Here is a 23,234-nt window from a genome sequence, read left to right on the forward strand (position 1 = left end):
TGCGCAGACCCCTGGGTGGGGGTCCGGCCTCCGGCCACCTTGCTTGGCGCGGTCCGGGGGTGGCGGGGGCCGCAGCTGGGCCGGGTGGGCCGGCGCAGGGCCTACTCCGCCCGCCGCCGCCTCGCTCGCTTGGCGCGGGGTCCCCGGGAATGTGACCCTGTTTTTAAGACAGCAGGTGAGGGTCTAGCTTTCTGACTGTGGTTGATATCATTACAGTTTCTACTTCTTTCTTGCTGCTTATAATGAGGGTGGAAAAATCTCCAATTTCTCTATTCATTCTCTTACCCTACCCTGCTTAATTTTCTTCACAGCAATCATCATTCTTTTTTGTTGTTATTGTTAAGAATATTGGAGGTCTGCTTGCAGAAGAGAAAGAGAAAGAGAGACAGAAAGTGAGAAATCCCCCTGGGGGGATGGCCACGATGTGATCTCTTATCCCCCATTCTCCTTTTGGGATTTCTGGCACACATGCACATGCACCCAGCATGAGATTTTAAACCACTGGGTCTGGGACTTGAACCACGGTTGATTATGTGGGAGTCTAGTCACATTACCATTATGCCATCTGCTGGTCTCACAATCATCATTCTTAAGTATTTGTGTTCCAATACTGGAATGTAAGCCCCAACAGGGCAGGGACCTTGTTGATAATTTATTTACCATCACTATATTCCAGTCCCTAAAAAAGTGCTTTCCTAGCCAAGAAGCAAATATTTTAAAAAACTGTTAATTCAAAAAGCAAGAAACTAACTTTCCAGTGTAGTTCATTTGCTTGGGAAAATATCCTTACAGTAAAATAATGAAGATGTGTCTTGGTTCACAATCAGGCTGTAAACATTCTGTTTAACTGTTCAGCACTACTTCAGTTATATTAAAGATGAAATAGACCAGAGTAGAAGTTTAACTGCCATTTATAATATTTTTTCTATAGTTGAAAATACATGTTTGGAAAAACATATGAATATAGAACTGCCTACACGGGAATTGAGGTAAATGTGCGATTGATTTAGGCTATTTTAATTCAACTATAATGTTTTTGGGTCTACTACTACTTGGGGGGGATTAAAGCACTAACCCTGATTAATAGTTGAGGCATAATAGAATCTGAGAAAGTACTTAATATTTAACATGTTGGAAAAGCATATCTGCTTCCTTTGTTAATGCTTATAAGAAACCTTATCTTTTTTTTTTTTGTTAGAGACGGAGATTTTTGTTATATGGTGGGTGCATTTGCCAGAGAGACAAAAAGTGAGAAATCATCCCCCAGGGAAGATGGCCATACTGCAATCCCCTCTCCTCCATTTCTCTCTCAGGACTTCGGACACACACACACACACACACACACACACACACACACACACAGTTAGTTTTAAGTCATCGGGTTCAGGACTTGAACCGCCATTAACTATGTGAGAGTCCAGCGATGTAACCATTATGCCATCTGCTGATTCCAGAAAACCCTATCTTTTGCTGTGAGTACATTTGTTTCTGATAAAGGATATCCCTTTATAATTATAGATTCCATTAAAATTCCAATCTCTTTTTTAGCCTCTTCTATGTAACATAAAATGCATCAGGAGTATTAAAAGGGATGGAAATGTTGTTTATAATAAATGGTTCTGAAACCAATCTTTTCATACTACTGATGGGGCTTGCAATTTTTAAAATAACTTCTGCTGGAATTTAATTATAACAGCAACATACAAGATGTAGGAGTTAAATATATCTGGACTCACACAAAAAAAGAGAAAGCCTCTGGCTCAGAGAAATGGGTCCAGGAATGTGTGGAATGCTCCAATTTGGCTTGTTAGTGCCTTACTAGAATTTTCAGGAAATTAGAGCTTTGGGAAGCAGATTTACTTTATTGTTTAAGGATTGTCTGTAGCTGTACATTCTTCTGAAATTCAAGGTCCACTCAAAAGACCAAATGACCTTTTGTAGACCTAGGAGAACATTCACTTTCTGAGCTGGAGAAGAACTAGATGGCAGCGTTCATCTTCAGATGCATCCTGACGTGAGACACGGGAACATACTGTGTGCCTTACGTATATCCTGCATCCTTACAAACGCAGTTGTAAGTCCAAGTATCAATGGAAAGATGTTCCATTAAAGATTTTTGACAATAATTAATAATGCATTCACTTTACTATAAAACCATTTCAAAGAAAACCTTAGACTTTATTGATTTGAGTAAGAAGATAAGATTTCATACTGCTAAAAATAAGCTTATCGGCTTTTCCAGGTTCATCACTCCACATTGTGACCTTTTCTCTAAATAAATACAATGTTGTTCAAGATGTATTTTAACTCTCAAATACCTTATACTTCTTATGCTGTTTTTCAGTGAACAGGTTAACCTTGAACAGGCTTTTAAAACTATTTTTATGCTCACTAAATATGTAAGAAATAACACTGATAACATAAAAGCTAAAAAGAAGGAAAAATGAAAGGACCTTGAGTGAAAATATGTAAGGTCTTTTAGACATAGATCTTTGAGGCAAGGTCAACAAATACTTCTTTAAAAAATAAATACTTGGGTGGGGGGGCAGCAGATGATGTAATGGTTACGTTGCTAGACTCTCATGTGGTCAACCATGGTTCAAGTACCAGACCCAGTGACTTAAAGCTCATGCTAAGTATGTGTGCATGCATGCCCAAGATCCCAAGAGGAGAATGGAGAAGAGATTGCATCATAGCTGTCCCCCGGGGGCGGGGTGATTTCTTGCTTTTTATCTCTGCCTCTCTGGGGAGAACATGTACCCTATAGGAAAAAATCTATTTAAAAATAAATAAATAAATAAGCAAATAAATAAATAATGCCAAGCAAGTCCATGGGTTCATGATTAAAGGAGCTGAATCCCACATGACTGCATGGATTAAGTCCTGGACTTGGGGGCTTGGAAGACATGCCAGGCACATGTATGGATATGCCCAAAAATCTCAAAAGGAGAGAAAAATAGAGAAGGGATTGTAGCAGGACCATTCTCTATGGGGTTAGGGGTGCTTTCTCACTCTCTTTGTCTCTGGCCAGGACATGTGTCTTCTGGCAAATTAAAATAATAATAATAAAAAGCTCAGAAAAAATAAATTCTGCTATCTTTCAAAATCTTTGTCCAACTAAAATTATTTAGAGAAGGAACTACCCAAGACTGGGGTCTTGACATTTTAAAAATATGTTACTTATTTTCTCATAGTTCTTTCAAAGCATGTTTACCCTTATTATTCCTGCCTAAACCTGAATATGCCATAATTCCTTGAGGAATCATACATTTAGGAAAATTCGTCAGTCTCTTAAGCTTAAAAATAAAAAAATGTATATATCCTGGCCATATACCCACATATATGTATGCATTGCATCATTAGAAAAGTCATGACACATCTTTGCATAGAAAAACACAGGCAAATACATTATGACTTTTCCACTGACCTAATATTTTATCTTGTCTCTGATTTTTTTTTAAAAAGAATTATTTTAACTGTACTTATTTATTTATTTAAATTTGACCAGAGAGAGATAGAGAGATAGAGATAGAGAGAAAGTAATAAAGCAAGCTGCCAGGTCTGGACTTGGTCTGTGGTCAGCCATGTGGGAGTCCAGTGCCTTTAACCTCCACATCACCTTCCAGCACCTCTTGTCTCTGATTTTTGTTTTGATTTCTTTGCCTGAATTAAAGACATTGATATAGTATGTGTTAATTAGAAATCCATCTTCCTGTAAGCACTAAATATTTACTCCTTTTTTTGTTCAGTTAGTTTTTTGAAAGAGAGTCACCCTCGACAGTGCCTTTTTTTTCAGAATTATTTATTTCATTTTATTTATCATTATTATTATTTTTTAATTTGCTATGCATGCTCACCAGAAAGAGAGGGATAGAGAGAGAAAGTGAAAAGGCAAGTCACCAGGGTCTAGGACTCAAACTGAGGTCAACCAACATGCCACCTGCTGGCCCCCCACAGTGTCTTTATGGAGTGGTTTATACCCAGTTTCAGCCAGCCATGATCACAGCCACACATATGTGTCTGGCATATACAGGGAGACCACATGATGCAAACCCAGGACCTTCTCACTGGGTCAGCATCACAGAATGTGGCAGGACTGCCAGGCCACAAGCTGGCCTCATGGAAACTTAATCTTCGTAAACTTAGTTTTCTCCTGTGATGATAATATCTATTGTGTTTGGTCCCACAATGATTAAATCAATAAGACATATGACATGCTTTGTACAGTGCCTGGGTTATATGAAATGTTCAGTTCTTATTTCCTGTGACACTCCACTTTCAAAACAAATTCTATGGGGCTAGTAGGTGGTGTGGTGGTTAAGGTGCTGGACTCATAACATGGCTGACTGCAGGTTGAGTCCCAGGGACTCATATATGACTGACTGCAGTTTGAGTCCCAGACCTGTCAACTTGAAAATCATGCCGGGCATGTGTGCATGCATGCCCCTCCAAAAAAACAAAAACAAAAACAAAAAATTCCATGATTTAGGCATTTGAAAGTTCTTCCCTTTAAATGAGTACTCATCATTACTTCTGGTTGCCATGCCACATCACTGGAAGTCTTCTTTTATTTTCCCCTTCAGCATCGTCACGGTAAATGGGTGAATTAGGTCCAGTTTCCCAGTACATAACTCGTCTTCATTAGTCTTAACTTTTATTTCTAGCCTTTGTTACAGCAGCTCCAGCAAGTATTATCAGAGTATGGAACATGCTATTAAGAGTGATACCTAGTGCCTAGCCTCCTACGATGTGGTTTTATATGAATAATGCAAGGTCTAGAGGTGCAATTAGCTGGAGTGCCCATGACTCAGCCTCTTTTCCAGGGAGTGACTCATTCCACATTTATAGATCCCTGACTTGGTGTCATATACCACACTAAGTGCTCGGGATTACAAACGTGGATTGGCTGGGTCACTGACTGAGAGCAGCCCACAGTCTGGGTAGGCAGAGGATGGCATTAAGAACAATATGGACTTACACTCAAACAGTAGTCTATTAATGTTATATCTACATGCCAAGCTGAAGCATGATTAAAATTGACAGTACTGTGGCCTGGGTAGACAACCTAATTTTATGATTTTGAATGCACACTCTTGATCCTACCCTGATATATTATAGTCTAATTGTATTGCTACATGATATAATTTTTGTTTTGTTTTAATATTAAATGGGATACTACACTTCTGCATATTACATAAAAGCATACCCTCCATGAATAGTTCAGTTGTCCTATGAATATCTTCCTTTAGTTATCCTGACAGAAACTCAAACTTAATGTGTCTTTAAAACGTCCATCGTTGTCTACTCTTGACAAAGCAACCTGATCTTTCTTTAGTCTTTGCTGTTTCTAAGAATGTCATCATTTATCTGGGAGTCTGTCCCATACATTCAGAATTCTCTTGGCTCCCTTTCTATGTCTCTTGCCTTTCATGTCTAATCAGCCCCGAAATGGTGCAGGTTATATATACTCTTTTTTTTTTTTTTGGAGAGATTTTCACTGTAGGGCGCGTGCGCTCGCCAGACAGACAGAGAGAGACATAGAGACAGAAAGCGAGAAATCACCCCCCAGGGGGGATGGTCACGCCGCAATCCCTTCTCCTCCATTCTCCTCTCGGGATCTTGGGCACGCACGCACACGCGCCCGGCGTGAGTTTTAAGCCACCGGGTCTGGGACACGAACCGCGGTCGACTACGTGGGAGTCCAGCGACATAGCCATTACACTAACTGCTGGTTCCTGAGGTTATATATACTCTTAAGAATGAATTGTGCCTGAGACCAGCAGATGGTGTAGTGGTTATGTTTCTGGACTCCCACATGACTAGCTGTGGTTCGAGTCCCAGACCCAGTGGCTTGAGTCAAGCCGTATTCCTATGTATATGTGCCCAAGATCCTGAGAAGAGAATGGAGAGGGGATTACCTCTGGAGGGTAATTTCTCACTTTTCTTCTCACTATGTTTATCTCTCTCTCTTTTTCTGGCTAGAGCATGTACCCTAAGGGGGAAAAGAAAAGAAAAGAAAAAAAATACTTCTGAAAAAAAGAATGAATCGTGTCCCATACCACATTCATATGTTGAAGTCCTAACCCCTCAGTTCAAGTATATATAGAAATAGGATAGGGCTCTTTGGATGTAATTAAGGTTACATGAGGTTATAAGTACGGAGCATTAATCTATTAGGATTGGTGTCTTTAGGAGAAGAGAAAGAGGTGAAAGAAAGCACCAGCAGGTGCCATAATGGCTACATCTCTGGACTCCCATGTAGTTGACTGCAGTTCAAGTCCTGGACCTGGTGACTTAAAATTCTGTCAGGTGCGTGTGTGTGTGCATGCCCAAAATCCTGAGGAGAATGGAGGAGAAGGTATTGTCGTGTGGCCATCCTCCCTGGGGGGTAACTTCTCGCTTTCTGTTTCTCTGGTAGCATACACGCCCTAAAGCAAAAATCTCTCTTACAAAAAAAAAAAAAAGAGGAGAAAGAACAAAAGTACTCCCCATCCCACCCCCACCCCCACTGCCCTGCACCTGCTATGTCTTTCTCTTCCTCCTCCATTTGAGGATCTTTCTGGAAGCTAGGAAGATGCCCCCACCACCCGCCTTTAGAACCTGACTGGGCTGGCCCCTGATCTCAGATGTCTGGCTCCCAGAAATGTGAGCAAATAAATTCATATTGTGTAAGCCACCCAGACTATGGCATTTTATTATTCAGGCCAAGCTGCATACCTGTGCCTCGGCTGGAGCGTATTTATCTTTTTCAGCGACACTGTCTCTGCCTGACTTGGCTCATTCACTTGAACTTCGGAAGGAGCCACCTAAATGGGCTATTCTCCTTTAATCACGCCATCTCTGACTCAATCTACAAAATGTGGCCAGAGTACATTTCCTAATTATATCGTTCTCTAAACCTTCAGTGGTTCCGGATAGCTTACAAAATCATATATATTTAATTATATAGCCTCCTCAAGGTCATTATTTCCTATGTAGACCTACCCTAACTTTTCACAAAATTACTGCTGCTTTTGTGTGTTACATGCCAGCTAAGGAGAACCATACATGTTTTTACAAGCACCTCCTGGATGCTTGTTACTGTGTTTCTGCAATGTCCCTAGTTTGAATTGGTCTCTTTCCTATTCAACTCCACTTACTAGCATCCTTTGCCTCCTTCAAGGGCTGATTCAAATTTAACTTCCTCTATGAATGCTTACCTATTTAACAGGATTTGTTTTTTCTCTCCTTTGATCTCCCATTGCTCTTCATTGGTGTTTCTTTTGTGACAAAAGACATACTCAATTTTGTGTCTTAGTTTTTTGTCTTTTGGCTTTGTCACATCCAACCCTACCCTACTAGATTCTCAGTGAACTCTTTAACAGCAAAGAACATTAGGTCCTCATAATGCTTATACAAAAACTAAAGCTGGGAGCTGGCCCCATAGCACAGTGGTTGAAGGAGCTGGACTTCACATGGCAAACCATGATTCAAATTCCAGTCCTGTGGGACCAGCAGATGGTGTAATGGCTATGTTGCTGGACTCCCATGTAGTCGACCGTGGCTCAAGTACCGGACCTGGTGGCTTAAACTCATGCCAGGCACGTGTGCATGTATGCCCAGGATCCCAAGAGGAGAATGGAGGAGAAGGGATTGTAGAATGGTCACATCTCTCTCTGTCTTTCTGGTGAGCACATGCGCCCTGTAGCAAAGACCTATCACTAAAAAAAAAAAAAAAAAAAAAAAAAGTAAAAGAACAAATTCCAGTCCTGATGGCTCAAAACAAATGCAAGGTGCATGTGGCAGCTGTCCCAAATCCTGACAGGAAGGACAAAATAAGGGCAAAGGATTGCTGCATGAGCATGCCCCATTGGCGGTGCTTTCTCTGTCTCCCTCTCTTTCTGTCTCTGGCAAGTACGTGTACCCTCTGGCACGGAAAGAAAGAAAACAACAACAACAAAAAACTACTCTACACCTTAGACATAAAATAATTATAAACAAATAAAAAGCACTTCAATTAATACCTTGTAACCTCAATATTCTCAACATTCCTTTCTATAAATTGTAACTCAAGTAGTAACATTTTTATTACTCAAGTACTAACAGTACCTGTGAACTTAAACTCAACTATAACAAAGAAGCAACATAGAAAGCAATGTGAAAAGTGGTTTCAAATTAACAATTGACCTTGATAATCAATCCAATTGCTAAAATATATCTTGTACTTTCTGGATTTCCTTGTGAAGTATAAACAGGTATACTTAAATTTGACAAAGATGTTATAATGTTATTTTATTATCACTATATTTTTTTAATAATATGTAGGTTGAAATAGTTTCTTTTTGGAAAAAGAGATAGGAGAAGCTTTAGCAATTAACTCTCCAGATTATTTTCTGATATTTCTTCTACCTTTTGATTGAGGCTACTACATAGGCAGAGAATGGAGAAGTGGTGCTTCTAGTATCTGATACATTAAGCTGTCTAGAAGCAGATGCTGAATCTTATTGAAAAAAAATTTCATTTGAGTTATGCTTAAGGCATGTTGAGCAAAATACTACACAAAATGTCTTGACCTGTGTGTTTGAAATGGCAGATGTTCACAGTGAGGACTGAGCCTTTAGGGCAGCATATATCATCACTATTCTGTGTCTATTTGCTCAATAACTAGGTTGAATAATAATAATAATGATGATAATAAATCCATGGATTTATTTGCAAAGCAACTGCTCTTGGCACTGCAAAGGGGAATGCTCTCCTTAAGATAAGAAAAGCAAACACAGACAAAAACCACATGACACCCTGAGTTCACCAGGTAATTTTCTTCCTCAGAACTTTGTTGCCATTAAAGTTTTTTTTTTTTTTTTAATAAAAATTGCATAATTTTAAATGTACAATATTACATTTCTTGTTTTGTTTCGTTCAGTTTAAGACAGGGTCTCACCATCATGATCTTCCTGCTTCAGCTTCCTCAAGGACTACAAGCTATAGGGCCTGTGCCACCATCCCTGGCTCTTTTTAGACAGGATCTTGATTTATTGACCAGGCCAGCCTTTAGGTAATGTTCTTCCTGCCTCAGTTTTCCGTGTCACAAGAATTAAAGGCACTGGACACTACACCTAACCTTTAAAATATTAGACTGGGAATCAAACCTATGCCCCTCACATAGTTACTACCAGGGCACCCTAGCTGCTTAGATCACTGATGCAAGCTCAACATTATGTTTTGATTTACATGTATGTAGCAAAATGATTACTACTGTGAAGCAAAGTAACCTGTTATCTCCTCACATATTTACATTTTTTAAAGAATCATTTTATTTAACGTTATTTATTTATATGAGAGAGAGAGAGAGAGAGAGAGAGAGAGAGAGAGAGAAAGATGAAAGCAAGCCACGAGGTCTGGGACTTGAACCATAGTTGGCCATTTGGGAGTCCAGTGCCCCCAACCACCATGCCACCTGCTGGCCCCCATATTTACAGGGTTGTGTTTTCTCCACTTCTCACTAAAACTTGTTATCTTTTATCTTTTTAATGTTAGCTATCCTAACAAGTATAATGTAATATCAATCCAGGCAGTTTTGATTTTTATTTCCCTAATGATTACAGACTTGGACAACCTTTTTATATGCTTCTTGGCCATTTCTCTGTCTTCTGTGGAAAAAAATGTCTATTCATGACCTTCACATTTTTAAAAATCAGCTTGATTCTTTTCGTTTGCTGGGTTTTTGGCTGATGAGTTGCAATTTTTGCTACTGAGTTATGTGGGTTCCTTATATATTTCGAATATTAAGCCCTTGTGAGATATATAGTTGGCAAATATTTTATCACATTCTGTAGTTTTCTTTTTAATTTTGTTAATTGTTTCTTTTGCTGGGCAGTTTGATGTAGTCCTATTTGTTTACTTCTGCTTTTGTTACTTGTGCTTTTGGTGTCATATAAAAAAATTATTGTCAAGATCAATGTCAAGGAGCTTAACTCTCTGTTCTAGCAATAAATTTCTAGAAGACTTATGGTTTCAGGTCTTATGTTTAAGTCTTCAAATTTTAAGCTAATTTTTTGTGTCGGTGTAAAATAAGGGTCACATTTCATTATTTTGCATGTGGATATCCATTTTTCCAAACCTTATTAATTGAAGATACTGTTCTTTCACTTGAAGGTTAAGTTTGCATGAGCGACTTGTTTGTTTTTTGTTTTTATTTATTTATTTATTTTTCTTATTTCCACTAAGATGGGAATCTTCAACTGTTTTTTTAAAACAGCAAAGTATCATGTTTTAGCCTGCCTTTCTGTCACTAGCAACTGAATAGCACACTGGGTAGTTTGTAAGAATAGGTATTTACTTAGCTAACAGTTTAGGAGGTTTGGAGTCAGACTCATGGGGAATCTGCCGAGTCCTGAGGCAGCACAGGGCATCACATGGCAAGAGCTTTCCTGGCTTAATGTCTGTGTCAGTACTATTTTTCCCTTTATAGGTCCATCAGGATTCAATCAAAGGGACCATACCCTGATAACACAATTTTGTAATCACCTCCAAAAGACCATACCTTCTAACACCATAGTGGGATTAAATTTTCACTTTCTTAATCCCATCACGGGAGAAATCAAATCTCAGCACATGAATTTTAAAGAGATACACTGGAACCATAGCCAATCAGGAAAATGCAATACTAATCACCCTCATTCAATGAACAGTGTCTATTGATATTCTTTTGTGTGCTGACCTTGTTAAGTACATGCTCGAAGACAGGGTTTACATAGCTAAAACAGAATCAGTATTTTAAATACAGTTGATATTTTACTCATATCAGAAAGAAAATAAGCAAGTTTGTTTGTTTGTTTAGCAGTGAACAAAGTGGAAGTGGTGTTGCTGGTGAGGGGTGCGACAAGGAGGGAGGCAAGTTGGAATGTCTTCCCAGACACATTATGGGACATATAAAAAAAATCTGGTTATTGTATCAAAGAATTTGACTTTTGAAAAGTTTCACAATATTTTGGTTTTACAGATAAAGTGTTTATTTCGTATTGCATATAGAAGAGATAAAATTCAATCTATTTGAAATAATATCAAAAGAGATTAGGATGTTGATGTAATATGCCAAAGAGCTGTTAGTGAGAAGGGGCTGTAATCAAATAAAAATTGAGGTTTAAAATTTGTACACAAACAAGAGGGCAGTTCTATGTAGACTTTTCTTCACTCTAGGCACCTAGTGAACCACTTTCTCTTTAAACCATTTGACTTGTTAAGTAGCAGTCTTTATCCACTGATTCATCATTTAAGATGCACTCAATTTATTGAGCTAGACACCATACGGGATCTTAAGCTAAATCACCACTTGTGTGTGTGTTCAAATATATGTAAAAATTTTGCCATTTGAACCAATTTTTAGTTTTCTTTTTTTTTTTTTTTTTGCCACAGGGCACATGTGCTCACCAGAGAGAGAAAGAGAGAGACAGAGACAGAGACAGTGAAAGGAAAAATGAGAAATCACCCTCGAGGGGGATGGCCACATCGCAATCCCTTCTCCTCCATGTTCCTCCTGGAATCTTGGGTTCACATGGACACATGCATAGTGTGAGTTTCAAGTCACCAGATCTGGACTCTAACCGCAGCTGGCCATGTGGGAGTCCAGTGATAAAACCATTATGGCATCTGCTTGTCCCATTTGAACACTTTTTAAGTGTATAGTTCTATGTCATTAAGTACATCCACATTGCTATGTAACTACAACTTTTTTTTCTGATGAATACTTGGATCTGAATAAAAATCTCTTCTAATACTTCCTTTGTTTTTAGGGAATGATTATTAATAATCAACATGTTTAAAATGCATATTTGCAGTGTGCTCACTACTTATTGTCTTCATCACTTGGTGTTCATGTGTACTCTTGGGTAATCAAAAAAGTCATGATGGATTTTCATATAAAAGTATATCATGGCTTTCCTGATGACCCAGTATTTTAGCCACCCTTGGCACATACAATAGCATACATGTGCACACAGGCACTCAGCCACTCAGCCACCCATACACCCGGCCACCTGTACACAAAGTCACTTAGTGTGTCGAACTGCTGTCCTTCCTCCTTGCCTAGAAATTTTTCCTCTTATCTTAGGAACATACTATTCTTCCTCTCTTTTTATCTCTCCTTTATTTATTTATTTATTTGTTTATTTATCTATTTAGTTAGTTAGTTTCTCCTGCTTTTTCCATTCTTTAAATCTGTGGAGCAGATGTGAAAAGAGAAAAAAAAATTATTCACTAATAGAGTATAATCCAAATGTTCTTGGTTTGTGGCACCTCTTAGTATCTCAGTAATTTTATGTTTGTGGCATCCATAGACCAAAGATATACCTTCTATTTAATTAGTTAGTATTTATGTCCTAACAACTGGCATTTTTGAATATATAAGGTATATAAAGTGAATGTAAAACATTTTTATTTATTTTATACTTAGAAATCCCCATTATTTACTAATGGGATGTATCTGTGGAATACCATCCAGACACCAAACCTTGGAGCCACATTGATCAGTGTCATACTTATTTCTTATTCCACACTGGCTTTTATACAACATCCACTTTTATATCACAAATATTATCAAAAACCCAACTTTGCAAAGCTGTGACATCATTGAAAGGAATGCAGTATGATCTAATAATAAAACACCAACTACTTCAAGTTAGTAGTTTGTGTACTACTTAACAGATATTGCCTTTTTTTTTCTCCATATATTAAATATATTTCATGCCCTGGGACTCCACAGCACTGTTGGGACACTGTTAGCTTTATAGCAAAAGAATATTTGTGTCAAAGTAAAATAATGATAGGTGTTTGGGTGTTCGTTTGAAATGTAACAGACATACTAAAGGCCTTGAAAGTCCCTAAGAATGCCTCACATAATTTCTTTTTAATGCCTTTTTTTATTTAAAATTATTTAATCTTATGTATTTATTATTATTTTTTTAAATTTGCTTTAGAGCACATGCACTCACCAGAGAGAGAGAAAGTGAGAAAGTGAGCCTGCAGGTCTAGGACTCAAAACTGATTGACCATGTGGGAGTACAACATCTTAACCACTATGACACCTGTTGGTTCTATCATTTCTTTTTCTAAAAAAAAAAATTCCATGTATGTATCAACCTATTCATTCTTATAGAACAAAGTTTACTTTCCTTAGACACTTGTCTTCACGATTAAAAAAATCAACTATTTTATATTTAATTTTATTTGTTGTTGTTGTTCATAGTATCAGGATCCTTTTAAAAATTCATGGAAGGGCTGACAGACAGCATAATGGTTACATTTCTGGATTCCCACATGACTGAATGTGGTTCAAGTCCCGAACTGGTGGCCTGTATGTGCTTGTCCAAGATCTTGGGAGAATGGAAGAGAAGGGATTGTGGCATGGCCATCCCCCAAGGGATGATTTCTCACTTTCCCTCTCCCTATCTCTCTCTGTCTCTCTCCAGCAAGCACACTGACCCTATGACAAGAACTATATATATAAAAAAATTCAATCTGTCATTTTGAAATTGTTTTCATTACTATCTATCTAGAGGACAGGCTGACTTTTATTACAAATTTTGGTTTGCTTTTGCCCTTTCTTTACCTTCTCAGTACTTTTCATTTGACAAAGCATTCTTCTGCTTATTTACTTCTCAGCATTTTTTTTTTTTTTTTTTTTTTTTTTTTTTTGGGGGGGGGTTTTTGTTACAGGCCCCATGCGGGTTTTGGCTATAGGGCACATGCGCTTGCCAGGAAGACGGAGAGAGACAGAGAGATAGAAATCAAGAAATCACCCTCCAGGTGGTATGGCCACACCACAATCCTTTCTCCTCCATTCTTCTCTAGGGATCTTGGGCATGCAGGCACATGCGTCCGGTGTGAGTTTAAGCCACTGGTTCTGGGACTCGAACCATGGTCGACTACATGTGAGTCCAGTGACATAGCCATTATGCTAACTGCTGGTCCCTTCTCAGCATATTTTTAACGGCAATTCTTAGATGTTAGAGAACAAGGGAAAGATTAATCAGTTGCCATTGGGATTATTTTATTTGACCTTTGTTACATCTATGTTGATTGTTGATCCCAGACAAAAAATCTACAGGCGTTTTATGGATATTAAATCAGGTTAAGGATCTTAATCTGTTCAAGCTGTCATAACAAACAGGGTAACTTATAAACAGCTCAAGTTTAGTTCTTATAGTTCTGGAGGTGGAGAAGTCCAAGATCAGGGCACCAGTTATAAATGGATGTTTCAGTAAGTATTTGTCATGGGGTAGGGACAAGTCACTTCTCTTGACTCTGCCTTCCTCTTTAGTAAAAGGAAAGTCTCGATTGCTTTAATTTACTGTGTGTTCTTCTCTTTTTTCTTCAGATTTTATTCATCTGATCCAAAATATCTTGTGACTGCTGGCTGGAATTAAGGTCAGTGCTGTATTTACATTGATCAGTAATAAAGTGTGAAATACAGTAAAGGCATTTGGCTCTTTAAGTAGTTAGATCAGAATGGTCTCACAAAGTGAGTTAAAAACTGAAACTTAGTAGAAACTGGATGTATTTCAGACTTGATGTTCTAGCAGACATGTTTCTCTGAGCAGTGTTTGTCTTTACTTAGTTTAATTTCTTCCGGTATTGAGTGTTGCTTTTATTTCACCTAACTAGATACATTTTGATGAAATTAAATATCCAATACTGGTTTATTTATTTAATTACAAGGATGTTAGAAGATTGACTTCTTTCGAAGGCTGGCTAATATTTCAAAAAGTAGATCGCTTTCTGAATTTGCAGTAAAACACTTTTGATTTCTACAATTTGGTAACCAGTGAGAATGCATCCCTTAATATGGACAGAGTTGAAAAAGCACTTAGCAATTGCCCATTTCAATGAATTAATAGAGTGTTAAGATGTTATTTCTTTTGTTCTGTTTTCTCATTAATTGGCTTTTGTTGTAGACTCCAAACTGCTTAACTGAGTTTAGAGTAACAACAAAGCCTTAGAGTTACCTCATATCAATAGGCTTAGAATTTCATTTATCCCTTCAACAGTGTTTCTTCTCTAAACATATATTCAGTTTAAAAATAAAATTGAAAACTAAATGCTGAATGAAATGGAAACTTGCTCATAAAAGATCAAAATGCCAGATGTTGCTAAACTTTTAGTATAGGCTTTTCATTAATGATTAACCCAAAGAAAAACATTGGCTTTTCATTTACATTTACACTAATCAGGAATTTCCCCTTTAAAGCCCACATGCAACTCTTCAAACTGCAGTGTGTAATAGACAAGGTAAATATGTACTTTTCTGGCCTCAGTTTTGACCTCACTGCAATATATTACACAGTCAGACACAAATACATACACCACACACTCTCTCTGTCTCTCTCTCTCGCTCTCCCTTGCTTTCTCTCAAATGAAAGACTATTATTTCTTTTTTTTTTTTTTTTCTTTTTTGGGAGAGGTTTTTGCTATAGGAACATGTGCTCGCCAGAAAACCAGAGAGACAGAAAGCGAGAAATCACCCCCCGCCCCAGGGATGATGGCCATGCCGCAATCCCTTCTCCATTCTCTTCTTGGTATCTGGGGCATGCACGCACACGCGCCCAGCATGAGTTTAAGCCACTGGGTCCAGGACTCGAATCGCGGTTGACTACATGGGAGTCCAGCTACATAGCCATTACACTAACTGCTGATCCCATTATTTCTGTTTTCAAGCACAAACTGCTTTCCTACCACTGAAACCTGTAATGAATGAAACAAATAGAATATGTTAGAATCATGCGTATTGCTAATTGGCAACTTAATAAAACAGGCGAAATGTGTAGACATGATTATTTAAAGTCTGTCTATAAACTATTATTTTGTGTGTTAACATAGCTTGGGGTCAGATTTATTGAAGACGCACAACCTGGCTTTCATTTTTGTTCACACATAAGTAATATGTGCTGTGTAAACTTGTGTAGATTTAAAAATGTAATTGCTTTTAAGCCTTTTTAACCTTTGTTTACTCTTTCCTGCCTGCTAGTCCCAACCTAGCCTCTGCCAAACAAAAACTACAAATAAAATGAGATTTTTTTGTAAAGTATACATTTTTGAATCAAGGATATTTTCAATGCACAAAGTTTGAATCATTAAGTTTTACTTTAATTAGAAGTAAATTTTTTTGATTTTTTGTTTTATGGTTGATATGGTGAACATGGCATTGGAAATTCGTCCTGCTCTGATCACTTTTTGGACAGAAAGAAAACTAAAAAGAAGTAAGATTTCATTAAATAAAAAAGTAACTAACTAATGCACAACCATCTTAATCTGGCCTCTGTCTTCCATGGGGGGTTTCCTTTGTGGATATTCGAACAATGAGTGTGCTCAATCAAAGTATGAATGGCCAGGATGACTTATGTATTTTCAAATAAATTATACCAATTAAAATGTAAAAAGTGTGCATAGAAATTTAACGAGTAGTTAAGCCTCTCTTATCCCCAGTCTTCCCACTTGGCTTCATGTGCTTTGGTATAACTGGTATCGTTTTCTTTTCCACTTGAGAATGAAAAGATTGCTAAATTAAATTTGCTGATCAGTTATCTGAATCACATTTCATAAAAGCACTGAGGTATGGCAAAGCTTTTAGAAATAATATTAACTCATCAAAAATGGCTGGATTCTCAACACAAAATATACACAATAAAACTTACTGTTTTTTTTCTAAACCAGAACTAAGTTCCTTTGGTGTAGGAAAAAATGATTTCTATCACAGATAAGGCTTGTTTTTTTCATAAAGATATTAGCTGAGCAAAATGACAAGTGTTCCAACATAACGGCAAACTATGGATAGAGATGTGTAAAACAGGATATCAGAAATGTCATTCAATACTTGGTCAGTTCTAAGATGCACATTAAATTATGTAAAATTAAGTGATGTTATCGTTAAATTGGCAGTATTTTTTTCTTCCTTGATGGTAAATGGTTTATAATAATGGATTTATCTTACATTACATGAAACACAATATTGCTAAGTTAGACAGGAAAAATGTTAAGCCCCATGACGTTAGTATAAAAAGGAATCAAGGGGCTGGCAGGTGGTGTAGTGGTTAAGGCACTGGACTTCCACATAGCTGACCATGACTTGAGTCCCAGATCTGATGGCTTGCTTTCTCACTTTCCTTCTCTCTCTCTGGTCAAATTAAAATAAAAGAAAATGAAATAAAATAAATCATTCTTTAAAAAAAAAACAAACAATCAAAGTGAAGTCCAAAAACTACAAAGGTGAACTTGGCATTTATTTATCTTTTTTAAAGAATTATTTTATTTAACTTTATTTATTTATTTACTTATTTTTTAACTTGACCAGAGAGAGAGAGAGAATGAGAAAGCAATCCGCCAGGTCTGGGACTCGAACCACAGTCTGTCATGTGAGAGTCCAGCAATCTTAACCAGCACTCCACCTTCTGGCCTCAGCATTTATTTTTAACAACATTTTATACCACACTTTTTGTCTTTTAAAAAAATGTGTATTGATCTTTCTGATTACTTTTCTTTATTATTAATAATAATATCTACTATTATTAGTGCTTATGGTTTTTTCTCTTCAATTTTTGTTATGCTTTGTTTCCACAAAATTAAAGTTAAGTGTTGAATCTTGAAACTCCTAGTTACTTGAAAATATGATTTTTGATAGTTGCATGTTATTTTTGTTCTATGGATGCTTCATAGTTTATTATACTATTTATCGATTTCTGGGAATGCAGGCTATTTACAGTATCTCACTATTATAAATAACATTGCTAAGAATCCCTTTCTACTAAAACGTTACTTTCACTTCTGACATTGCACGTAATATCAGTTTGTAAAAGTAGAATGATATAACCTAAGAAATTAATATATTTAAGGTGATTTGTACATTGTGAATTATTATACCAATGTACACTTCACTGGTAGGATGTGAGTTTTAAGTTTTACAATACAAGTGTCAGCATTAGAATTAAGGTTTCATAAATTTCTCTGTATTTGATAAACAAAAAATTGTTTCTTATGTTTAAACAATTCAGAGAAATAGTGATGGGTCATTAAAAATAGCAACCTCAACAACATAATTTTCTTTTTGGATAGATTGCTAGGTAATGTTCATTTCACTGGCTCTGTTACTCTGTCATTGGGAAGACTTATCCTCTGCTGTTGAAGCACTAGAAGAGTCGGAAGCTGAATGAGTTTTACTGTTATAAAGACAGAGAATAATAATATTATATGAATAATGCTTTTCTTGAGAAAGAGACTGGAATCCTGAGGTATGGATGTAGGAGATAGTCTTTGATAAAGTACTGAAGTTTACTTAATAGTAGAAACACTGCCCAAGTTGTGTTAAGAAACACGATATTTTTTTGTGGAAACATTTGGAATGCTGCAAAAAGAAAACATGTAAGATTATTCCATAAATCGAAGAAGTGAAAGGCCATACTGCTTATGATCTAGTGCTTAGATTTTTATGAATTTCTCCTAATATTTAAAAAATAGTTTTCTAAATGATGTCTAATATTATTTTAGTCTCCTTGTGCAAATCCGAAATTTTAAAAGAAAATATTATGATATACAGCTCTTGCTACCTTTTACCCATATTTCTTTTCCATCCTACAAAATATTTTTCTTTCTTCTTCCCTTGATGCAATCAGTATTTATCATATATATTCCTTGAAGACCCAACCTCTAGCTCCACTCTATCCTGCCCCCAGAAAGGGAGCCTGTTCTTGGGGCTGATACCTAGAGCGAAGGAACATACTGTTTTACAAGAGCTCCTCATGCTGTCAGTCTTCCCTGGCTTTGCTGTTGTGTTAACTAAATCAAACATTCCCGATGGTACTGGTTGAAACACGTGTGTGGAATCAAATGAGTTAATGATTTCTTGGCATCTAGGATCCTAAAACAGATGATTCCCTGTGATTGAATCAATATAATGTTCTGAAATTATTTACCAAAGCCCTGATTTTGATCCATCTTCCAGATGCTTCTTTTCTAGCTGGATCTGGGCCTTCCTCCTAACTAGTTAACCCTGACCCTGACTTCTGCTGCCTTCTGTGCTTCCAGACTGCTGAGCTGCTTGCAGTGTTCCTTGGTCATGCACTCTGATTTTATTATCTGTAAAATGGGAACAAACTAACTTTGATTTCATTTAAAGACTAAATTGGGTGGCCCCTAGGTGATGTGATGGTTAAGGACTCCCACGTAGCCGACCATGGTTCAGATCCAAGACCTGGCACTTGCTTTCTCACTTTTCTTCGTTCTCTGTCTCTCTCTGGGGAGTGCTCATGCCCTGAAGCAAATTTTAAAATAATCATAATGATAAATAAAATTAAAATTTAATTCTTAAATTTTAAGTTTAAATTACTTCATTTAAATTTTAATTCTTAAAAAAAAAAAAAAAAAAAGCAGAACACCATGTAAAAAAAATAAAATAAATGAGGGCCAGCTGGTGGCATAGAGGTTAAGGCACTGGATCCCATATGGCTGCCTGCATAGTTACAGTCCCAGACCCAGTGGCTTGAAAATCACCCTAGGCATGTGTGCATGTGTGCCCACAATCCTGAGATAAGACTGGTGGAGAAGGAATTGCAAAGTGGCTATCCCACCCTGAGTGTGATGATTTCTCATTCTCTCTCTCTCTCTCTCTGTCTCTCTTTGGTGAGTGCACATATTCTATAACAAAAGTAAACAAAAAAGAATAAATGAAATAATTACTTATGAATATTAGAAGTGGAAACTTCGGGGTAGACTCTACAGAAGAGTGGACATTGCTCAAGAGAAGCTGGACTCCACATGGCAGCCAAGGTGTAAATCCCTGGCCCAGTCACCCTGAGCATGCCAGGCACACATGCGACTGCCAGGATCTGACTGGCTGGAGGAGTAGAGAAAGAGGATCAGTGTGACCAGACCTTGTGGAGGCTGCTTCTTTCTCTCTCCCTCCCACATCTGTGTGTATGCTCCATGAAGAATAAAGAAAATTTAAAAATAGGAAGCTTTCAATCCACTGTGGGTTTTTTGGTTTAACTCTATCAAAGGCCTTTTGGTTTTAGTTTGGTTTTAACTCTATCAAAGGCATTTTCTTTTTCTAGATTTTACATAAGCAGTAAATTCTGGTGTTTTCTCTTAAAACAGGTAAAATTATTGAGGATTTAAAAATTATTTTTAGAAAATTCTCCAAATATTTAAAGGAAAGAAGCTACAAGTTATACATGTAATTTTTTTATATTATATTTTATATTGATCAAGTAGTAACTTCTCTATACTCTCCTCAGTGATAGTTTATCTTTTATTAAAGATATTATTATCAAATTGGGGGCAGATGTGGGATGGAGGTTAAGATGCTGGATCTCACATGGCAGACTCTGAGGTTCAAGTGCTGGACCTGACAGTTTTAAAATCATGTCTGGAGTATGTGTATGCATGCCCAAAATCCCAAGAGGAGAAGGGATTGTGGTATAGCAATCCCCTTGAGGGATGATTTCCCACTTTCCCTCTCTCCCTGTCTTTCCTTGTGTCTCTCTGTGGTGAGCACGCATGTCCTATAGCAAGCAAACAAACAAACAAAAACAAACCAAGCAGCATATTGTACAATTTAAAATAAAAAAAAGCAGTGTAGAAAATGCTAATACCCATTTTAATTGGGAGTGAGGAGAGTGGATACTTTTAAAGTTTTGATGACTTACTGTTAAGCTTCAGTGTATGGAGCTTTCCAGAGTCAAGACAACTTTGTGGGCATCTACTGAGCCAGCTTTCCAGCACCACTTGTGGGAGAAGCTGTATTTCTCCTTCTTCCTTCATGTTACTTCACACTTCTTTTTTAGCAAATGTTCATGCTTCTTTCTGTTATGATTATTTCTGGATATGTCCATCTCTCCTGGGAGCCCACAGGCTCTTTGAGGAGAATTGGGGCCTTTAGCTTTCTTCTTCCTTTTCCAAAGGACCTTGAAGGAAGTGAATACCTAGGAAATCCTTAGGTAATAAATTATAAAGATTCAAACAACAGGGACCAGCACATGGTTTAATGGTTATGTTGTTGGACTCCCATGTGGCTGACTATGGTTTGAGTCCCAGATCCAGTGGCTTGAAACTCACTTTGGACTTGTGTGCATATGTGCCCAAAAATCCTGAGAGGAGGATGGAGGAGAAGGAATTGCAGCGTGGCCATCCCCCTGGGGATCTCACTTCCTGTCTCTCTAGTGAGCACATGCACCCTAGTAGCAAAAAAAAACAAAAACAAAAAACAAAACTCTCAAAAAAAGGTTCAAACAGTGAACAATTTTATTACCTATTTGTAGACTCGCTATAAAGCTACATATATGTGTATATATGTTATAGTAACCATTCTCTTCTTGGTGATGAAAACATTAAGGAAAATTAGAAACTTTAAACAATTACCACCAAAAGACATTTGAAGCAGTAATAATAGTTTTTTAAACTTTTTTTAAAAATTATGAATCATTCTTCAGTTTGACCAGAGAGAGACAGAGAGGGAGAGTGAGAGAGTCAGCTGCCAGGCTTAGGACTCAAACTGCATTCAGCTGTGTCCAGCTCCTTAAATACCACGCCACCTGGTGATCCAGTAATAATAGGTTTAATTGGGAGGATTTTAGAAAAATAAGGGTATGAGAAAGGTGATTGTTGGGTTAGTCTATTTTATTTCCACATTTGATTGAATGTATTGTAATTTTTTCTTGGAGAAATCATATCTAGGATACTAATTATTGGATTGATTTACTACTTAAAATGACATCAAGATTCTGAAGCATTTGTAGAATGTGTGATTATTTCTTTGCCACTTTAAAGATAGATACAAAACTGCTAGAATCACATTTCATACTGGAAAGACCAGTTAGCCCCAAGAGAATTTGCATTGGCTTGTGCAGTTTTCTTAAATCTGAAGCATTGTGACTATATATTTTATCCTTTTTTATGAAAAGTAACCCTTTCCTCTCAAAAACATTGCAAGCAAGGAATTAGGACATGCTTTGGAAAGGGAGTGGGGGCTACATCGAGGGTGGCAGAAACTTACCTCATTTCTCATCTCTCATATGACCTAAGAAAGACCCTCTGGAATACATTTCTAGAATTGTTTCTTCATGTTGACAGAATCTTGACATATCAGGAAAGAGACTGGTTGATGCCACAGAAGACAAATATAAAAGTACTACCCGCTGGAAGTGTCTTAAATAACAAGTATCTGATCTGTTTATTTCCATGTGAGAAAATATTCTAGCTCATTCTGTTTGTCTTAACTAAAGGTAGTATTAAATGGCTACCATAGACAATCCCTTGGATATGTTTTCATATAAACCCCATACTTAAGAAAGCAACACAGTGAGTTTAATTCACTGTCCAGTTAATCTTTATTCTTTTACTAAACGCTTCTGAAAGAGAGAATGCCATTCTAAAGAATAGCACAGCTGATATTTTGAAGATCATTTATATTATTGAAGAACATTATGACTTAAATGTGGGCCTTACACCTAATTAGGGCATTTTGAAGGATTTTAACACAAAAGAAGTGCATTTTTTTTATTATGTAAGCAGTCCATTCTTCTCACAATTCTTTATTTTTTACTGCAGAGCATATCTGTGTACACACGTGCATACATGAGAGAGAGAAAGAGAGTAAAAGAGAGGACTCCCCCCGTGATTTCTGATCCCTGCAATCCTTTTTTTCCCCTTCCATTTCTCCATCTTGTCAGGCCCCTGAGCATGTGCATGCTCACCCACTGTACTTTTCAAGTGGCCAGGGTAGGATTCAAACCCAGATTGACCTTGCAGGATCTGGATTCTTATGACCAGCACTTAACCACTGTTCTATAGGGCTGGGCCATTTATAAATCTTTTATGTTTTACTTATTGCAAAGTAATAAGTAAAACTTCATATAATTAAAAAGGAATATACTTTCTTATTTCTGAGTGTCTCTAAATCGACCTAAGACTTGTTAAGCTTCTTCAGTTATTCATCTTAGAACAGAAAACCATTACTTGTGTGGCCAGTTCCATGACTTGGTGGTTAAAGAAGCTGGATCCCACATGGATGACCCTACAGTTTGAGTCCTGGATCCAACAACTTGAAATATCTGCCATCCAGGTGTGTGTGATGCATGCCCTAAATGCCAAAAGAAAGGAGAAATGAGATGGCATTGTGGCATGACCATGCCCCATGGGGGTTGCTTTCTCCCTTTCTCTCTCTGTCTCTTTCTGGTGAGCACAGTGCTGTCTGGCAAGTTTATATATATATA

The 23,234-nt window shown here is 37.3% G+C and overlaps 1 protein-coding gene across 1 annotated transcript in view; it reads left to right on the forward strand.

The window, feature by feature from the left end:
* The window catches only part of MAP2 (microtubule associated protein 2), a 349,368-nt gene that overhangs the window by 80,519 nt on the left and 245,615 nt on the right, over positions 1 to 23,234 (forward strand). Inside the window, exon 2 of the mRNA XM_014586193.2 lies at positions 14,354 to 14,403. The gene's annotated coding sequence lies outside the window, so the exon portion shown is untranslated. The remainder of the gene's footprint in view (positions 1 to 14,353; positions 14,404 to 23,234) is intronic.

The sequence above is a fragment of the Tupaia chinensis genome, unplaced genomic scaffold (assembly GCF_000334495.1).
Source record: "Tupaia chinensis unplaced genomic scaffold, TupChi_1.0 Scaffold000018_1, whole genome shotgun sequence".
Lineage (NCBI taxonomy): Eukaryota > Metazoa > Chordata > Mammalia > Scandentia > Tupaiidae > Tupaia > Tupaia belangeri.